The 22,361-nt window shown below is 33.7% G+C and overlaps 1 long non-coding RNA gene across 1 annotated transcript in view; it reads right to left on the reverse strand.

Annotated features, from left to right (window-relative positions):
• LOC129495520 (uncharacterized) overlaps nt 1-22,361 on the reverse strand; it is a 332,901-nt gene that overhangs the window by 48,940 nt on the left and 261,600 nt on the right. The window lies entirely within an intron of this gene.

A 22,361-nucleotide genomic window follows, 5' to 3' on the forward strand; every position in this document is an offset into this window, starting at 1 on the left:
AGCTTTGAAGTCATAAACTGTAAATTAGTGGGATGAACCTAAATGGTCTTATTTAAAAAAAAAAAAAAAAGTGTGAGGCAAATTAGAAAGAGAAATAAGAAAGAATAGACAGAAGGAAAGCAGAGACAAGGAAAAGTAACAGTAATACACAGCTTGTTAGAAAATTAGGAATCCAGTCAGAATTTTTTAATCAATTTTCTTGAGAGTATCAACAGGATAAAATGAATGCCTTTTTTGGTCATATTTACGTAGGTTCTTTTCCTCAAGATTAGTCCCCCATCCCCAAAGGAAAAACAAAATACAGCTGACCAAAAGCCAGGGTCTGGCTTCCTCAACGTATTCAAGCCTAGAGAGTGGTTGCATGCTTGTCATATTTAGTCTATTTCTAAGCTTGATGCAGAAATACAAACAAACATTGCTGCACAAAACCTTAGTAAGATAAGACTGTGATTCAAATCATCCTTTTAATTCAACACCTTCTGGTGAGTAGATCTAGCCAGAAGCAATGCAAACTGGGATTAAGAAACAAGACCAGCTGTCCCATGGAGTCAGTCTCTTTAAAACTAGCAGTATTTTCCCTGAGAAGTAATTGAAAGAAACAAGAAATTTATCCTTGCTTCAGTTCAGGGAATGGAGAAAATTCATATTGAGAAGTGAGAAAGGAGGGTGAATTGTTTTTAAAAAATAGAAGAGACACTCTGGTAAGGACAAAGGAATGAGCTAAGAATTTACAACAGTTTACAGTAAATATTTTGGTGCTATTTTATACATAGTTTTATTTGGCTATTTTTTCCAGTTTCTCCTAACCTATCTGAATTGTTTGTTTGTTTATTTGTTTATTTATTTATTTATTTATTTAAGACAGAGAGAGAGAGAGAGAGAGAGAGAGAGGCAGAGACACAGGCAGAGGCAGAAGCAGACCCCCACGCAGGGAGCCCGTTGTGGGACTCGATCCCAGGTCTCCAGGATCATGCCCTGAGCTGAAGGCAGACCCTCAACCACTGAGAGATCCAGGGAATCCCCCCCTATCTGCATATTGAAGGAATTATGACTGACTGGATTTGAATTTATCTAAATTATAAGATACTACCTTTAGTTCTTACAGAAAATAGGTTTGCTTAATGCCACACATATTCTAGTGAATAAAAGCCATCTTAGTCTACTGGGCTTGCCATAACAAAATACTACAGACCGGATGGATTAAAAATATATTTTCTGATAATTCTGGAGGCTGGAACTTCAAGATCAAGGCACTGGCAGGGTTGGCTTCTCTAGAAGCCTCTCTCCTTGGTTTGTACAGTGTGCCTTGTTGCTGTGTCTACACATGATCATTCTTCTATGCACACACACCCCTGATATTTTTTGCCTTTTCTTAAAAGGACACCAGTCCTTTCAGATTAGGGCTCCACACTTAGGACTTTGTCTTAATTATCTATTTAAAGATCCTATCTCAAAATATAGTCATATTGGGGGTTAGGCTTCACCATATGAATGTTGTGGGGCCACAATTCAATACATAACAACACACATGTGGTAACTGTAAGGAAACTTCTTTATTAAATATTTTATTTATTTCTTTTAGGAAGAAAGAAAGGGAGGGAGTAGGGGGAGGAGCAGAGGGGTAGGGTGAGGGAAAAGCAGTGTGGAGGGGACCAGGGGCTCCATCCCAGGGCCCTGAGATCATGCATGACCTGGTCCAATATCAAGAGACTGATGTTTAATCAAGTCACCCAAACACCCCGTAAGGAACTTTTTATGTATTCCCTGTTGTGAGGGAATTCCTTGTTCCTTTATTCACCTATTGTTTTAAGATAAGCATCACTAAGATTTAAGTTTTAACTTTCTTTTTAATGGGATTAATGTAACTACATTTATCAGGCCATTTTCATAAAGTGTATTAGAAAAATATTCAAATGTCAAATAAGATGCTGACCCAACCAATAATTTTAAGTAGCTGACCAAATATGAAAGCCAAGAACAGTATCTATTTTGGTACACTATGGCAATGCTTCACCAGTCTAACCATGCCACACTGATAAGCTACTGTGGCAACTTTAGAGTTATATTTTTGAAGAAAAGGATCACAGTGACTACATATAACTATCAGAAAAATTACCTGAAGTTTGGAAACAACAAATAGATAACTGGGTATTCTTCTATTGTTTGATTTCATATTTACTTAACTATTTTCCGATCTGTAAGAAAAACAGTTCATTTATAAATTTTTGTCAGGTACAGGTGAAAATAACTCCTGTCCAAAGGAAGAGATAACCCCCAAAGTTATAATTTATTGCCTTATAAGACATTAACCAGCTTTACATGTAACTCAAGAAACTTATCATCATATTTCTTTTTAAAATTGCTTGAGGCACCTGGGTGGCTCAGTTGGTTAAGTGTCTGCCTTTGGCTCAGGTCATGATCCCAGAGTCCTGGGATCAAGCCCCTCATTGGGCTCCCTGCTCAGTGGGGAGTCTGCTTCTCCCACTCCCTCTGCCCCTCTTCCCTGCTCATGCTCTCTCTCTCTCTCTCTCAAATAAAATCTTAAAAAAATAAATAAATAAATTACCTCTACACCCACATCATCAAATGACCTTTGAACTGATTTAAACTTACTGTCTCAGTCATCAATTAATGGGTTAAACAGAATCTTTGACAAATATTCATTTAATATTTGTCTAGAAGCATAAATTTACCTTCTTGAGAATGATACTTAAACTAGCAATAAGCATTTATTAATTGATTAATATCTTATAATGATATATTACAAAAAGGAAACTAATCTGACAATGGAATCCTTAATAAGAACTATAATACCAAATGACTTGTACTTTAATTCGCAAATTACTTCTCATGCTTTTATAGAAAAGTGGAAAATTGGAAATTTCAGAAAAGCAACTGGAACATTAAAAAAAAGATATTCTTTCATTTTTAAGTTTGTTGACTATAAATTTATGTAGGAAAGGATTATGCGTATCTCCAAATTTCTTTATTGTTTTCCATTGTTAATATTTAATAAACACATGCTGATTAAACTTCTGTGGAATTGTAAATACATATTTATAAAAATAAAGTAGGAAAATGAGTACGATTTTAATGACACATTGATTCTAGGTATTTTTCAGGGAAGAAAAAGCCCAGGGCTTTTTTAACAAAGAAATATGGCCTAGTGTCATGGGAGGCAAGAAATCAGCCAGGTAGACTGCTGGTCATATAACAATGAACATAAGATACTTTTTACCTATTCCTCATGGGTTGATTTTCCTGTGTCCTCAATATTCAAGGTCAGGAATCTTCCCCACTATGAGTCCTCGCTTACCTATGATGCTAGGCTGAAATAGATGCCTCTAAATCCATTTAACTGGCCTTAATTATACATATGCCTCCTTCTTCCTCTGTTTTTTTTTTTTTTTAAGATTTTATATATTTATTTGAAAGAAAGAGAGAGAGAGAGAGCATAAGCAAAGGGAGCAGCAGGGAGGGAAGAGGGAGAAGCAGGCTCCCTGCTGAGCAAGGATCCAGATGTGGGGTTCATCCTAGGACTTGGGATCATGACCTGAGCCAAGGCCAATGCTTAACCAACTGGGCCACCCAGACGTCCCTCTGCATCCTTCTCAATTCCATGATCTCAAGAAAAATAAAAACTGTTAATTTTATAATCCAACTAATTTAGTGCTTGACATTTTAGTCAACTAATTTAGTGCTTGACAATTTAGTGCTGTTTATTAAATAATTAAAATGGATTAAAATATATTTGACTGACCACCCAAAGTAAATCAACTAACCTGAAAGAAAAACTTGAGTATGTTCAAAAACATAAGAACCTTGTATACCTACATATGAGTCTATCTACACACAAAAGGTAGGTCTATACGCAAAAACATTAAAACATGAATCATTAAAAAAAAAAATTCTCCCCAAATAACTGCTTAACCAAAGAATTCAACCATTTTGTTTGTTTACAAGTCTTCTGAGGCATTTAAAAATGGTCTGAATCTGAATCAGTCTGAATCTAATCTAAACTCTACACCTTTAACTGGCAATTGCTATGATGTAGACTTCTCCATCGTCTCATCACAGCTATGAGTTTGTATAACATTTATTTTTAAATCATTGGGACTTACAGTTATTAGCATATAAAAGTTACAGAAATATTTGAAATATCCCAAATATAACACTGGATTCCATTTCAAAGGAAGGTTTTGTTGCACATTTAAATGCCTGAAAATAAGGCATATAATAAAGAGCCTGGTAGATCTTTTCTCTGACAATATCACAGAAAATGGCTATAAAATCTGACGGAAACACTGACAGATTACCTCCAAGATGGATTACCTCTGAGAGGGATGTAGAACCCATTTTGTTTTTAAACTGACCCTGAAGATGTGTCACACATTTGTAATATTCACAATAAAGAGTTCAAAGGCAAGACTGGGAGATTTCTTAGGCTTGGAATAAAACATTCAGTTTAGTGAGTCTAGTTTCATGCAGAGGGATGGAAACTGATGCAGAAAAAGTCTTTCAATTGTCCTTTACCTATATCTATTAATTGCCACTCATCAAAAAGCACAGCTAAACTATACAAAAAGTATTTTTAATTGCCAGACTAGTACAATGAACACGAAAAGCCTCCTTCTAGGTCATGGGGTAGAAAACACAAAAGAGTTTATTTTTGTGTGTGCTTAAAAAAAAAAAATTCCACCTCAACCATATCAACAGTCCAACCGATTTGATCTCCTTCTAACATGAGATAAAATGTAAGCTATTCTTACACCTTGGCGAGGATGTCAAGTATTTTAAGAATAGCCGTGTGAGATAAAAATGTCAATAATTATATTCATTCCTTATACTGAGGGGCAGCCTTTTGCAGTCCAATAGTTCAATGAGGAAAACAGATTATGCAACTCAGATTTTCTGAACTTCTTACCTTGTAAACTTTCTAAGAGGTTGTTGTTATAGCTCAACACTTCCTGTTATTCAAAACAAAACAAAACGCTAGACCTTTCTGTTTCTTTGATATATCTGTTCCATTAATCCTCATTACATTTTTATAAGTAGATATTATTTAAAAAGATACATCCTTTTGCTTTTCTTGGAAATCAATCTTAGGAAAGACAGTTTGATAGAAGTGTTACACAAAAAAGTAGGTAGTTTCTTCCTTATAGGAATGAAATATATCCAACAATTAGCATGTGCTATATCCCATTGCCAACCTTATTCTATTGTGTCCTCAAAAAGTTTGTTAGTCAAGAAAACACTTTATTTATTGCCATTTATATATCCTGGTATGTTTCAAAGACTTCGGTAGTTGTCTCTTTGTAATATTTCAGCTTTTAAGCTGCTTCCCTGCCTCACTGAGCTCACATAAGATACATCTGAAAGCTTTAGTACAAATTTACTTCGAATAAAGTCTTCAATTCATTTTCATGGCACCAAAAAGACAGCTTTAATAACTGCAATGACAAATAAACTGGAAATCATTCCAGGCCTTTTCACTTAACTGACAAGTAGAACACTCTCATAATGAGCCGCAGGTTTTACGTTTTCTCTTTGACCATAATAGCTTCATTTAAGAGCGTCAGACCCTGACACTTCATCATTTATCTACATTATTTCTCATCTTCTTTCAAATAAATTATGGAATACTAGACTGAGCACATAAAAACAAAGTGACTTGTTATCAGTAAACAGCAAGATAAATTGTCCAGAAGTTCCTCATTTAGTTCCCTTTAAATTTAGGGGCAAGTTATTGGGTGCACCTTTTTTAACTTCCAATGTTTGCATTTTTACAGCCATCTTATTTCTCTTGCCACTGGCCTCTGTGCACTCATCCAGAGCCTGATGTGGAAAGCATAAAGTAATCCCATTATCCCAAGGTTGGCCGCTAAAGTACAAAGAAGCATAAGGGGAGAAAGTCAAATAAAAAACTTGGAAAGTGATTTCTCCACATCTGTAAACCCCCCCATCCATAATACATCTTGTCATACTAGGAAATGTGACACTTCCAAAGTAATGAACAGTGCAACTGTAACTCTTTTAGCCTGTGGAAATAAAGCACTGATTTTAAATGGATGGGTGAATGCGATCTCTTCTCACTGAATTCCCCCCTCATTTTTTAACCATCTAGAACTGGAGAAAATCCAATAGAATTATTATCAGATTGCATTTCTTTTTAAAAGTGTTGACCAAGTTCATAGAAATCCTCACATCTTGTACTTCTTACTTATTTGTTGTGTATTAACTTTCAGAGATCCGCAGAATATCAGATTAATAAGTACAAAAATCTCTGTTTAAGAAACCATTAAAACATCAGTTTTTATTTGTGTCGTGCCACATGCTGAAGTCTTGGCTGCATGCTATAATTAAGAACAAAGGATCATAGTCACAAGGTGATTGTTTATTAACAAATTTTCAATTACTTGTTATTATGAAACCCTCAAAAAAGTGTATTATATTCTCTTTTGGTTTCCTAGGTATTCCAATCTATTTGATCCCAGGCCTCTCACATTTAATAACATTATTCTATGAAGATATATTCACAATATTTATGGATCTCCTACTTGGAACAAAATCCTGATATGGGGAAATACAAAGAAAAAAACATATATTGCACTATCTGTCCTCAAAGAACTCTAGGAAAAAGGTTGCTCATTTAATTTTAGCATACTATTTTTCTGAGAAGCTAGTGGTAAAAATACTTTGAGCTCTTAATTTCTCTGCCTCCATCACTCCACATAGTCCCTTTGAGGGACTGTTCCAAGTTGTAGTTTCTGAGAAGATGGTGAAATAATATGGTCTTCTGGCTCCTTCTCAATAAAGACTTTCCAGAAAGAAAGATTAATAGATCTGCCATCCAGCAAAAGTCACAGAAGGGTTTGTGGGTATGTGGAGGCAAAAGATGATGGGTAAGGCTGTGTACAGGTGGTGAAGTGGTGGAGAAGTGGAGAGAGAGGTGGAAGGAATAAAAAGCAGAAAAACCTAGAAGAGAAGTAGATTAGCTATCACTGATTTAATTAAAATAGCCATAAGTTTTGGTAGAGGCATTTCCTTTTCCCTCACTTTGCCCTTTGCAGGAATAGTGCTGGCTAGGTAAGGAAGAAGGAGGAAATACCTCTTTAAAAAGATCAGTGTCTGGGTAAATGTACAAATTATACCACAATGGTTCTTTGTTCTCTGGCATGTCCCCTACCTTCTAAAGTCACCAAGAGGGACAAAGACCAGAACGTGGATATTTTTTTGCCCTCTATTTTTTTGCCCATCCCTAAGTATACAACCTAGTAAGGATGCCTAATTCCCAAAGGTTATAGAAACTCACAAGGAAAAGTAAAAAGACACCTTGCGAGCTCAACAAATATAAGAGAAAGATAACAAACTGCAAACGTGTACGTCAACACTGATCTAACATTTAAGTGAGCATGCTAAATGTTCTCAGATACTCAAAGGAGGATATTGTAAACTTGAAAAGGGAACCAAAAATAATAAAATATAACAACTAGGAATTCTGTATGTGAAAATATCACAGTTAAAATGGAAAACTCGATATATGGTTCAAATAGATAGAACTGAAGAATAGATAAAACTGAAGTCAGCGAAACGGAAAATAAGATGAAGCTCATTCAGAGGGATTCAAAAGGGAGAGTGATAATAAAAGAATGGGGATAGAAGTGAAAGGGTTAAGTTGAATATTCTAAAAACACAAAAAGTGTAAAAAAGAGATACAACAGAAAGTATTTAACGGATTAATGATATATATTAAGATAGATATCCCCATAAAAAGTTATGTTATTTATAAGGTTCAAGGAAACCAATGAAAACTAGAAGCAAATATACAGAGTAATATATTCTTGCATTTCAATATGCTTAGAGATGTGAAAGGACATTGCTTAAACAATTAATAATCATACTACTGACATGTTTATAAGGTTATGGATTATGTTGCACTTTATATTTTCAGCCTAAAAAGTAATACCTAGCTCTTAATATTTAAATGCATAAATATATAAACTTCCTCCTAAAACAGTATAATAAATAAACTGTTATCATTATTAAAGAATAAACTACATTTTTGTTTATGCTAAGTTTGTAGAAACTAAGGTTGTCTAGTTGCATACTTTAAAAATTCACTCTAACTGGTTCCTGGGTGGCTCCATTGGTTAAATGTCTGATGCTTGATTTTGGTTCATGTCATGATCTGGGGGTTATGAGATCAAGCTTCATGCCGAATATGGAGCCTGCTTAATATTCTCTCTCTCTCTCTTCCTCTGCACCCTCCGCCCTGTTCACATGCTCTAAATAAATAAAATCAAAACATCATCTTAACAAAACAGCTGAAGTCCATTAACTATATAAATAATGCTTTCTTTGGATCAGCTTCTTTCAGCTGAGAACAAAAAATATCAAATAAATAAGACAGGGTTCATGATTATTGATAATGTGCATAAACCAGTAAGTTGAATAAATACAGGATTTCCACATATGATGGCACAAATGAAGATCACCTTAGCCAGCAGGAAACCATATACAAGAGTCTAAGAATTTTTCTAGACAAAGTAACACCAGTCAATTCTTAAAAGTAGATATACATTTACGAATCAAAAGATTCATTTTGTTAAGATGTTGGTTTTCCCTTAGTGATTCAGAATAGAATCAGGAATACCACTGATTTTCATAAAAGGACCAAGGAAATAGATAAAAAAAAAAGTCCCAGAAAATCTAAATACATGTATCAGAAAACAAAAACAAAACAGAAAAACTTTCACTGACACCTCATACCATACCAAAAAAAACCCTTCATTTTAAATAAATTATTGACAGAAATCTAAAAGCAAAACCATAAACATTTGGGAGAAAACAGTAATATAGATTCCATAAGAGTAAAAGTATGGGTAAACTTGACTTTATCAAAGTTAAAAACTTCTCCCCATGAATAGACATCATTAAAAAATTAAAGGCAAGTCACACATTGTAAGAAAATATTTGTGATACATATGTATCAAAAAGAACTTGTATTTAGGCTATGATAAGTAGCAAAAAAATAACCCAACCAAAATGCGCAAAATCCTTTAGAAACTTATAAAAGGAAGATAAATGACTGGCTAATAATAAAATGATAACACCAAATGTTGGTGAAGATGTGGAGCTACTGGGACTTTCTTTAATTACTGGGTGAGTATTAAGTGGTTCAACCAATTAGAAAGCTGGAATTTTATTATAAATTTAATTATAAACTTACCATGTGGTCTAGTTATTTCATTCCTAAGTATTTTTCCAAGATAAATGAAAATTTATATATACACAAGGAAAGCAACTTGTATAAGAATATTTGAGTGGCAGTTTTGTTCATGCTATCTATGAGCTGGAAGCAACCTAGATGTCCATCAACAAGATAATGTGTAATCAAATTTTGATATATTCATACACTGGAATATTACCTCACAGTAGGAGGTGGTGGAGGAGGAGGAGAAGTAATAGCCTACCACCTGAAACTACATGGGTACATTTCAAAAACACGTTGAATGAAAGCAGGTAGACATAGAAGAGTACACACTGTGTGACTCCATTTATACGAAGTTCAAGAACAGAGATAATCAATCTGATTACAGAAATGAGAAGAAACCTTACTTAGGAGATGTGAAAACTAACTGACAGTGGATGTGAAGGGAATTTCTGAGATGTTGAAAATTAGCTATATCTTACCTGTTTCTGTATCAAGGTGTACACTTGCACCAATAATCATCGTATTGTACACCAAATATAGATTATGCCTTGATAATAGAAAATACTAAGAACTTCCTTTCAAGTTTGAAGGTAATCTCATATAATAGATTTAACAAGAGACTGCGCACAGCAGAAAGCAGGATTAGTGAACTGAGAAGGATGTCGATAGAAAATATTCAAAGTGAAGTACAGAGAAAAAATTAAATGGAAAAGGGAAGTCAGAACAGAGGAGAAGAGTAGGTGAGACTCAACTGAAAGATCAGACAAGCCTTAATTAGGCTCCTAGAATAAGAGGAGCAGAATGGCATTGAAAAAAAATTGAATAGTTTGTGAATCAACCCATAGATTCAAGAATCTCAGTAAATCCTGTAGGAAAAACACAAAAAAACTACTCAGAGCCAAATTGCTAAGAATCATACTCAAAGATAAAGTTCTATAGGAAGCCAGAAACAAAATGTCAAGCCCCATACTAATGGCTGAATATCAACCAAACTGGAAGCCAGAAGGCAATAGATTGAAATATTTAAAGTACTAAAGGGGAAAAAGACAGCTGTTAATCTAGAAGTGTATAGCTACTGGAAATTTGCTTTGAAGATGATGGTGAAATAAAGAGGTTTTCAGACTCAAACAAACAAAACTCTGTACCACTCACACTTGCACACCACAAACTACTAACCAGATTTCATCACAATGAAGAAACATGCTCTTGCTGGAAAACCAAACTTTAGCTTAGAATAAAATGATCAGAAATGATAAATATGTAATATTGAGCCAACTGGCAAAGGAGAAACGTTTTCAAGTCCAGCTTCTGTATCACCAAGCAGGGCAACGCAGCGTAGATTTGGAGCTGAGAGGTAACGAGTTTAAAACTGGCATATGAACATAACAATATTTTGTATGATATAAACTATATGACTATCATGGCACATAAGACGGAGGATGTGAAGTCGTAACTAAATCTATGTGAGGTACTTGTTTTATTGGGGAACAGTAAATGTTTAAATTAAAGTGGACTACAACATATCAGAGCTTTGTGTTGTCGGGTTATAAAAATTAAAGAAGGTATTCTAAAGAATTTGTTTTAAAAAGATCAACAAGCAAAACAAAATGAACAAGATCAACAGACACAAAGAGTTGTGCTCCATTGTTATCTATTATAATAAAAAATTAGAAACATTTCTAGTAATAGGGAAAATAGACTTATCCACACAACCGAATATAGTCCAATAAATTTGAAGAAACAGGAGTTGTAAAAGAATATCTGTTCACAACAAATGTTCATTTTGTACAGTCTTAAAAACTGTAAATACTACCATATAGAGCTACATTATTGAGCACTTCTGTTATACCAGGCACTCTGCTATATGCTCTCATCTAATCCTACTGGCAGCCCTCTGAGGTATTATCTCCATTACAGCATAATCTCATTTTCATAAATATACTCACACATATGTTGGTAGGAAAAAATATATTAAATTTATGTCTGATGGGTGGGATAATCAGTATTTTTAAATTAACCTCTATTTGCTTCATAGTAGTTTCTGTTTCTTTCCACAGTGAACTTATATTAGTATTCTAAAAAAAACAAAAGAACAAAAAAACTAAATATTAATTAAGCATTTAGAATTTTTAAATGTTTACTCTATCATAATAATTTACCTGGGACAGTGGACAAATTAACTTATAAATTTAAGACATATGCATGAAGATCCTAAGACTAAGCATACTTTATAACACAGTAGTTAATACAATTTTCAGATTGTTTTGATTCATCTGTAAAAAGAATTGGCATAGAAGAATATCTGGCTTATCATCATGCCTCTTCCATTAGCAAGAGTAAATTTTTTTCCAATTACTTTGAATCTGAAACCTACACAAACATTATTTTCAAGGGATTAATTAAGGTCTCATAATTTGATATTTTAATGTATGTACACTGACATAGGGTGCCCACAGATGGTTCACTCAGTTGAACCATGGTTGGAACTACTGGACATACATTACATCTGAAAACAGCAACAAAAGACATCAATTTTCTACTCACTATAGACAGCAGACTTTATTTAAATAGCTCAATGTAATATGAATCAAAAAGGAGAAGAGACTAGTAAGCAAGATAAGCCAAACCTTTATATAAGATCTATATCATTCATCTTCTCTCAATCCTAAATACTAGTAATATCCTTGAAAACCAAACATTTTTGAATGACTTAATGAATAAATAAATAGAGATGCCTTGGAGGCTCAGTGGTTGAGTGTCTGCCTTCAGCCCAGGGCGTGATCCTGGAGTCCTGGGATCGAGTCCCATGTCGGGCTCCCTGTATGGAGCCTGCTTCTCCCTCTGCCTGTGTCTCTGCCTCTCCCTCTGTGTCTCATGAATAAATGAATAAAATCTTTAATTTTTTTAAATCCATGGGTTTATTTATTCATTTTTATATTTTATATGAATAATGAATAAATAAATAATGAATAAATAAATAAACCCATGGATTTTAAATGATTATAGTATGAAGACAATATAAAGTTAGAAAGTAGTATCTATCACCGAAGTTTAAGATGGGCGATTCAAGGGAATCTTCAGGAGGTAAGATTTCATCAAGAGTAGCCTCAAAATACTCTGAGGTTCTAAAAATAACAAATGGATTCAAAGTTTCAGAGAGGGTGTAGACATACATGCTAAGTCATAAATGATTTAAAACTGAGAGGCAGCATCTCTAAAAAAAAAAAAAAAAAGGCTACACTGAGAGACAGAAGCATGAAAAGTTTGAGACTTCTATCGTTGGGCCATAGTCAGCATGTAATCCACTCACCCTTGTTCACTTCGGATGTCTTTTTGATGCATGGCCACCCCACAACTTCACTTCCACTAGATGCAAAACTGCCAGGATAAAGACATGTCATGATCATCTTTGCTCCCTTCTCAATTCCCCTTGGTAATGTCCGGCAGGTGACTTTGCTGATAGTGGACATTAAATAAATAATAATAGATTCTGTGGAGGATTTAGGATCCTTGTTTTGTATTATATAAGAATATGCCAGATCAGGACTCACGAACCCAGTATATTAGTCATGCCACTTAATATGAAAACATTAAAGTTCTATTTCATGTCACTCACTTTGCTCATCTTTCAAATTTCAGCTGAAATACATACATATATATGAGATTATTTTATTCTTTGGGCCTTATTGAGATATATAAGTTAACATATAACATTGTGAACATTTAAGGTGTACAATGTAATGATTTCAGACACATATATTGTGAAATGTTTACCACGATAAGATTAGTTGACATATTCTTCACCTCACATAATTACTGTTTTGTTGTTGTTGTTGTTGTTGACGTTATGGTGAAAACATTTAAAATTTACTTTCATAGTAACTTCAACTGTTACTGCATTAAGTTAGTTGGTTAACTATAGGTCATCATGCTGTGCAGTAGATCCCCAGAACTTATTCGTCTTAAAACCACAAGTTTGAAAAACAAAAGCAAAAACAAAAAGCCACAAGTTTGCACCCTTTGACCAACAACTCCACATCTCTCTCCCTCCCCTCCCTATAGGAACTACCAATCTACTCTGGTATGAGTTTAGTTTTGGATGCCGCATGTAAGTGAGATCATGTAGTATTTGTCTTTCTGTGTCTGGTTTACTTCACAGGGCATAATGCCCTCAAAGTCCATACATGTTGCAAATGGAAGGATATTCTTCCTCTTTATGGCTGAATAATATTCCATCATGCCTGTATTGTTATCTCTTTTCTTTTTGATAATTGCCCTCTAATAGGTGTGAGGTGATATTTCATTGTGCTGTTGATTTACATTTCCCCAAGGACTGGGGATGTTGAGCACCTTTCATGTGTCTGTTCGTTATGTGCATGTCCTCTTTAAAAAAATGTGTATTCAGATCTTTTGCCTGTTTTTATTTGGATTATTTGGGGGTTCTGTTTTTGTTTTGCTGTTGAATTGCAGTAGTTCCTCATACATTCTGGATATTAATCCCTTATCAAATGTGTGGCTTATAAATATTGTCTCCCATTCAGTAAATCACCTTTTCATTTTGTTGTTTCTTCTGCTATGCAAAATTTTTTTTAGTTTGATACAGCCCTTCTTTTCTTTTTTTTTTTTTTTTGCTTTTGTTACTTGTGCTTTTGAGTCATATCCCATAAATCCTAGCCATAACCAATGTTGGGAAATTTTTCCCTATGCTTTCTTCTAGAACTTTTATGGTTTCAGGTCTCATATTTAATCCCTTGTTCCATTCCAAGTTCATTTTTGTGAATGGTATAAGTTAGGGTCCAACAAATTATATTTTTATATAGATTTTCTCACATCTGACTCTAAATTATACTTCTTGTCATACTCTAATATATGTTATGTGACAATAACTGAATTACATAAGATAAGCATACATATTAGAAATCCAGTAGAGCCTTATGCTTGACTCAAAACAATCTATAATTTCTTTAGTACTATTTATGCTTAAGCTATATATATAAAACATATATATAAAACCATGTATATAAATATAATACTATTTATACTTTTAAAAGACTTGGTTGATAAGGGGAACCAAATATTCAGGTTGTTATTTCCCTCTTTTTCCTCAAGTTTTTTTTTTCTTTTTTTTTTTGTCAAAAAATCTTTATTTCATTTTGACTGTAGATGTAAATCTGCAGTGGCCTTACAATTTTTGGATTATCTATTATTTTCTTCATCATATTAGAAAGTTTACTCTTGCTTTCATTGATTCTATTTAGATGTCATCTAAAATTCCTTTTTCTTATTCCACTTAAGTTATCTTCTTTTTTTTTTCCTTCTTATCAGTAGTCTTCTGAAGTTTTTCTATGAGTTATTTAAGTATGAGTTTCTGTTTAGGTTCTTGCTTAGGATTTGCATGGTCTCTTGTATCTTGAAAGATTTTTTTAGTAGGTTTTGGGAAATTCTCAACAATTATCACTTGAAATGTGGACTTCAAATAAAAGTATGCTAGGTCTAATCATCATAACTTCACAGTTTCTTATCTAGTTTTCTATATTTTCTTTTTATCTCTCCATCCACCTTTGGTATTTTCTTTTGATCTCTTTTTAGACATTTCTAGTTCTCTTTTATTCACATCTCTCTACTGCTTAAATTATCCATAGACTTCTTTATCTTGTTTCTTACAATTTACAGTTCTAAAATTTGAATTTATTTAAGCTTTCTAATTTCTTATAATTTTAAATTATTTGTCAATATTATTAATCTTGTATGTTTTAAAAATGGCTTCTAGTAAAGTAAGCATTGTTTTCTAAGTCTATACTTGATAGTTTCAATATGAGAAACTCCTATAGTTCTCTTTCAATTTTCTCTTTTTTGCTATAGGTTATCATTTATATTTCTTTCTCTCCTTGGATATCTTTGATCTGTTTGATGCTGTATTTGGTAACTTATCTGTAGATATATTTTGAGGTCTAGGATATTGTTTTCCTCTGTTTAAACACTGCGGGGAGACTGACATCCAGAATACCTTAATCTAATTTGAGCAATAATTTTCTGGGCCACTTAAGTGGCTAGTAGATGGGCTGAACTCTGTATGAGGTCATCTGCTTCTAGTTCACCTTTACTTCTAGGTAGATTCATTTTGTGTGCCAATTAGAAGATAAGAGGATATACAAGGGTTACCAAGACCATGAGTCTGCTATTCTAAATTGTGGTTCCAAACCATGAAAGGATTAACAGAACTACTTGATCAGCCTTCCAGTCACCTATTTCGTAATTTGCAAAGGTCCCTCTGGGAAAAGAACCCCACTTCAATGGATATCCTTATTGTCCTATATCTTAAATCAGAACTACTTCACAACCTTTTCACTCTATGATGCCTTCAAACAAATGCTTGTGGTAGACATGCCACCATTTGCACCAGTCCACCCAGTTCTAGTTTCCTCAGTGAGAAGGTTCCTCAGTTGTTATGAATTATGCCACTTTGAGAAAGGAAAGTTTCACATAGGTCATTTTAAGGACATATGCTTTAGTAGTTCAAAGCAGCAGAAAATGCAACTAAGAGTAATCAAAGGTTTATAAAAACAGTCCACAAGAATTTGAAGTAATCAGTGAAAAATATTTGGGTTTTAGTGATGGAATATAAAAAGCAAACATATTAAAAAACAAAAAAAAATTAATTTTGTTTAAAGTTTTAAGCCTCTGCAGGCTTCCAAAGACTTATGATTAGCCCCTGGTCTATGAGACACTAATATAAACACCATTTCTTCTTCCAGAGTAATATTCTCTAATCTTACTTATACTAACATTTCTAATCTTCTTATAGCATGAAGCTCTCAAGATACACACACGATTTTCAATCATCCGTTGACCTCAAATATGACTTCCCCCTAAGCTCATGAATGACACGAGGTTGACTTTCATAAAAAAGTGGAATCTAGTTGATGTCATTTGCCTATGGATGCACATAAATACAACTTTTAAGAACACAAACCTATTTCTTTTAATTAAAACAGATGATCCTGGAAAATATGGCACCATTTTGTCTTTTCAACTATTGCATTCTAAGATGCTGCATGTATTTCCAAGGTTTGAAGCATCCAATATGTGTAAGGTAATCAAATTAACCAAACGATATCAGATCTTCCTTTTCTACTCTGTCTGGAAAGCTGTCTAAGGATGGAGACGAGAATAATTACCTACTTTTGTATAGAATGAGATAAAAACACAACCTTCTTTGTAAATGTCTTTTAAACATAAAGATTTTTTAGTTCAATTTTACAATTCAAATCCAAAACAACACATATATTAAAAGCCATCAAGATAAAAATATAACATCAATTTTAATGACATGACAGTTTTGAAATATTCTACTCTGCAGTGTATGAGGCTTTGTCCTATTGATATCACCTAAATAACTGTAGATAAACATTTCAGAATACAGATGCACTTTGAGATTGCTAAAAAAAAGCATCAAAAATAGATGCACAATTTCCAGATACTTCTCTTAAGAAAAATGAAATAAATGCCACATGTCATATAAGAAATTCATTTAAAATGTGCTAAAAAGCTGCACATAAATGATGAGCATTGATTTGTTTTGAATATTCATTGTAATATTAAAGTAATATTTATTAAAATATCTCCACATTATTTCAAGAAAGAATAATAATCTATTTGTAATTTAACTTTACATTCACATATATCTGTTAAAAAAGGATGTTGATCAAAAGGCGCAGAGTTTCAGACTGGATAAAAAAACAGGACCCATCTATTTGCTGTCTACAAGAGACTCATTTTAGACAGAAGGACACCTACAACCTGCAAATAAAAGGTTGGAGAACCATTTACCATTCAAATGGTTCTCAAAATATACCCTAAAAACTACAGAACACTTCTGAAAGAAATTGAGGAAGACACAAAGAGATGGAAAAATATTCCATGCTCATGGATTGGCAGAATTAATATTGTGAAAATGTCAATGTTACCCAGGGCAATTTACACGTATAATGCAATCCCTATCAAAATACCATGGACTTTCTTCAGAGACTTAGAACAAATTATTTTAAGATTTGTGTGGAATCAGAAAAGACCCCAAACAGCCAGGGGAATTTTAAAAAAAGAAAACCATATCTGGGGGCATCACAATGCCAGGTTGTACTACAAAGCTGTGGTCATCAAGACAGTGTGGTACTGGCACAAAAACAGACATATAGATCAATGGAACAGAACAGAGAACCCAGAAGTGGACCCTGAACTTTATGCTCAACTAATATACGATAAAGGAGGAAAGACGATCCACTGGAAGAAAGACAGTCTCTTCAATAAATGGTGCTGGGAAAATTGGACATCCACATGCAGAAGAATGAAACTGGACCACTCTCTTGCACCATACACAAAGATAAACTCAAAATAGATGAAAGATCTAAATGTGAGACAAGATTCCATCAAAATCCCAGAGGAGAACTCAGGCAACACCCTTTTTGAACTTGGCCACAGTAACCGGAGAAGGACAAACAGTGTATGTTCTCATTCATTTGGGGAATATGAATAATAGTGAAAGGGAATATAAGGGAAGGGAGAAGAAATGTGTGAGAAATATCAGAAAGGGAGACAGAACATAAAGACTTCTAACTCTGGGAAATGAACTAGGGGTGGTGGAGGGGGAGGAGGGCGGGGGATGGGGGTGAATGGGTGACGGGCACTGAGGGGTACACTTGACGGGATGAGCACTGGGTGTTATTCTGTATGTTGGTAAATTGAACACCAATAAAAATTAATTTATAAAAAAAAAGGATGTTGAAATGTTAATTTTGACTACCTCTGATCTACAATGCAACATATAAGTATAAATTCTTAAAAGAGTGCCTTTATATGTATCTTTTAAGAAGACGTATCCAGGCATGTAAGGTTTTAAAGAAAATGAACAGAATAATTTTGTGAAATAAATTACAAGTTACACTAAAGGAGAACACTTAGTTATGAATATATTAAATCAATTCACAATTTGTACTCTTTATGCCTGAAATTATGTAATGTTCAGCTCTATGTGTGTGTTTCACTTGATTGATACCCTACTGAATGTTGCATTGATTATATATTATCCTTCCTAATCTCTTAAATCTAAGTGTAAAATAACATACATACACATAAAATGTCTGTGTACCAGGAGTACCCTGAGGTGTGACTCATTTTCAATTAAATTTGGTAAATAATATTTAAAAATGCCTCTTTATTTTCTGACTATTAGTTATTCAAGATATTAAAATGAGCAGTAAGAAGTAAGGTAATCAAACAATGATGTTATGAAAATCTGTGCATGCATTAGTTTCTGTAGCTTACATGATTCCCCAGCTCCTTCTTTTTTTGAAACTATATCAACTTACATTTTCTAAAACAATGGACGGACTGTACAGGTCTATCTTCTGAAGTAATGAGTTAGAGAATGTTGCAAGAGTGCTTGCCAAATCATAGTACCATTATTAATTCAAGCATGATGAAATTGTTCATTTTAACTATAATCATGTAATTCATCAAAATATTACTAGAGCATATCATTCTCAACTATTACACTGATAAAGCACCTTATCTTAACACCAACAAATGCAGAAAATTATTTTTGATGTTTATCTACCAAAAAAAGTAATTGTTTTGAACCTGGGCAGGCCTTGCCTCATATTTTGATAAGAGGAAAATTTCAACATGCTTTTGCGTACTGACTTGAATGTAGTTGTTTTGCATTTGAATAACTCCATCTATTAAGCTTTAAAATATGTCAGAGTGTCTGGAACTGAAATGGTATATTTCCCATATGTCAGTTTCTTCATTCTCCTTAATGAATACAGAACAAACTGGGATGGTAAGTAAGCAACCCCCTAAGTCATAAATCAACAGAATCATGCAAACCTACAATCTCACTATCCAGAAGCTCTTCCTTCCAAGTTCCTTTTGCTGTCAAGACTACAAACTTTTCAAATATTATGTTGGAAATAAACATGCACGAGCCAAAAACCTTCTTTATTGCCATTTATCCAAAATAGAGGAAATGGAAGCACAAAAAAAAAAAAAGTCAGAGAAGTTTTTACACTTTATAATTTACAGAGATACTCAACTTTTCTTTATTGCTTATGGAATTGTTTATTTCATAAAGTAAGAATGACTACTATTGAAACAATACTATAATAAATAGCAACACCCACCTACTTCTATGTTGTACTTGAGCATTGGAATATCTATATGAAAATATCTCTGCTGCCTTTCTAAAGACTACATTATCTGTACCACAGGGCCATAGAGAATAACCTTGTTAGAACAGAGTTATCAACACCAGGACAAACTCTGCTTTCTGTACCACTGAATCTATCATTTATTTGTATGTTTCCCTTGTCTTGTTTTCAGATTTTTATCTTTGTAAATTAGCATTCTTTATCTGGTACATCCCAGCTCCCCTACCCCCGCCCCCCACTCCCATTTAAGGATATTCTCTTCCTTGAGTTCTGGAATTTCATGAGAGGCATCTTCCATTCTCAAAAACTGGTTTCTGGAATATGAAAATTAAACTTACAAACTGAGACACCTGAACAAAAATAAAAGCCCAAATACATGTCACTGAGCTACAAAACCAATGCACATAATCTATGGCCAATCTAATATACTCTTCAATTGATTGCCTATTGATCGGTGTTCTCTTCCTCATCTAACATAACACACCTATGTAACATCTTGAAAGTAAAATAAATAGATGAAATCTTCCTCTACTTTGGTTCATGAATATCAATAGTAAAAATAATTATACATCTTTCTCACAATTACATATATTAAAAGATTCTGCTGATGTACTAAACCAACATCCCCAAGAATTAAAAAATGACACTGAGTTTGTAAAAAATGTTTCTGTAAATTTATCCTTTCAAAGTTTTGCTCTAGTCTATTTTCAGTATTAATAAACAATCTGAAATTTTTTAAAAAGTTTGTTCCATACTAAGAATTTGTGTACTCTCATTCTATTAATACTGTAACTCCCTATCTTTTTTTAGGAATTTATTTATTTATTCATGAGAGAAATGGAGAGACAGGCAGAGACACAGGCATAAATAGAAGCAGGCTCCATGAAGGGAGCCCAATGCAGGACTTGATCCCGGGACTCCACGATCATGCCCTGAGCCAAAGGCAGATACTCAACTGCTGAGCCACTCAGGCGTCCCTGTATTTCCCTATTTTGCTCAAAATTATAAAACTAGACTTTTGTAGAACTTCTTATTTATGTAGCCATTTATTGTTTCTGGAATTTAATAAATTACACAAATATCTGATAAATTTAACTAAGTATACAATTATAAAGATCTCATGGGTTCCCAGTGTAAACTACATTTGAATTCCCAGATTTAGTATTTTGGAGCTAATTTAAATAAACTTCAGTAGGCTTAGATAAACTGAAGGTTTTAATTCATATACTCTTGACAAAGCATGGTTCCATATGTCTAATAGGGAAAATGTTGACTAGAAAAGACTGCAAAAAAAAAAAAAAAGAAATATTTATTGAAAGTCAGTAATTTGGTCTTTTCCATGGAAAGTGAATAATATATCCTAAATCATAGCTTGTTTATTCTTTCTAAGGGCATTATCTCTGACTATTTTTCCTGTAGAAAAGAGAAAGCATGGTCATACATTTTTATTAAAAGTTCTTATTCTAATAAGATGTTTCCTTGACAAGTGAGTTTTCCTACATAAGAACTGAATTTACTCCTATAATGAACATATTAAATACATAAATGAGTCTCTGACTACAGTAAAATTTCAGAATTCCTACCCCAGAATTTTTATTGGATTATGATCTTTCTCTCTCTTTTCCCCACTCCCAATTCATGTGCATTAATTTTTGTAAGTTGGAATTTGGGAAAGAGTATTAGCAGTTAAAAGAAAAACAATCTACAATATACAAGATATATATTTTTAAGATTTTACTTATTTATTCATGAAAGATTTTACTTATTTATTCATGAGAGACACAGAGACAGAGAGAGACTGAGAGAGGCAGAGGGAGAAGCAGGCTCCATGCAGGGAGCCCGACACAGGACTCGATCCCGGGACTCCAGGATCACGCTCTGGGCCAAAGGCAGACGCTAAACCACTGAGCCACCCAGGGATCCCCAAAATACAAGATATTTTAAAGGAAGCACATTTTTATTTTTATCACTACCTCAGGCCACAATATAAAATATCAGAACTCTCCAAATACTGCTATTTGATTAGATTATCTTCGCTTATATACCATAGTATCTACCATAAAAGTATTATTTGATATAAAATACAGCCCTCTGCTTTTATATATATATGTAATGTAAAAGGGCACAATATAATGACAATATTTCAAATACATACAAAAAATAAAATTAAATCTTATTAACATACAGATGTTTGCTCTGTTGAGTAATCATCTATGAACCAGAAGAATCAGTGTCATCTACTAAGCTTAATCCCCTGGAAGATACTTTCTATCTTCTATGCATCAAAGCACTTTCTGCACATAAGAAGGTGTAAGAGCTTTCTAGAAACCAAAAATTTCACTTTTCCTGAAAATATTTTTTTTTAGTTCCTAAGAGCTAAACATATGGTCGGACAAGCAATATTGTTGCCACCGAGATGTTCACATTCTACTGGGGAACTAGATAATAATCAAATAAACACCTACCTCAAAAAGACAACTTCCCGATTCTCCTGAAGTGTGCTGAAGGAAATAAATACAGTGATATAATAAAGCAGCAGCAGAAAAGACTTCTTTACACAGGGTTGTCAGAGAAGATTGCTCTTGGGCAGTAATATGTGATTTGTTAGCTACGAGATGAACGATGTGAAGCCATTTATTACATAAGGCCTGGTAACATAAAACCTGACTGTTTTTTCCAGGTACCTGTCTTTGCTAGGTCAATAAGGAATGTATCTCTGAGGAGGAGCAGTGACATCTTTGAGAAATCTGGTAATGGCTATCATCCACCTTCAATCTATGTGTGATCGTAGGAGATGCCACCATGGAATTTGAATATAGAACTTCAGAGGAGCAGAGACCAGTTGAAGAATGTAAGAAAAGAAGGAGAGGTAGATGAAACTGGCTTAAGGAATAGCAAGTCCTCATATAGTCATCTTAATAAGTAGAAGCAAACAGAATATT

The sequence above is a fragment of the Nyctereutes procyonoides genome, unplaced genomic scaffold, assembly GCF_905146905.1.
Source record: "Nyctereutes procyonoides isolate TBG_1078 unplaced genomic scaffold, NYPRO_anot_genome, whole genome shotgun sequence".
Taxonomy (NCBI): Eukaryota; Metazoa; Chordata; class Mammalia; order Carnivora; family Canidae; genus Nyctereutes; species Nyctereutes procyonoides.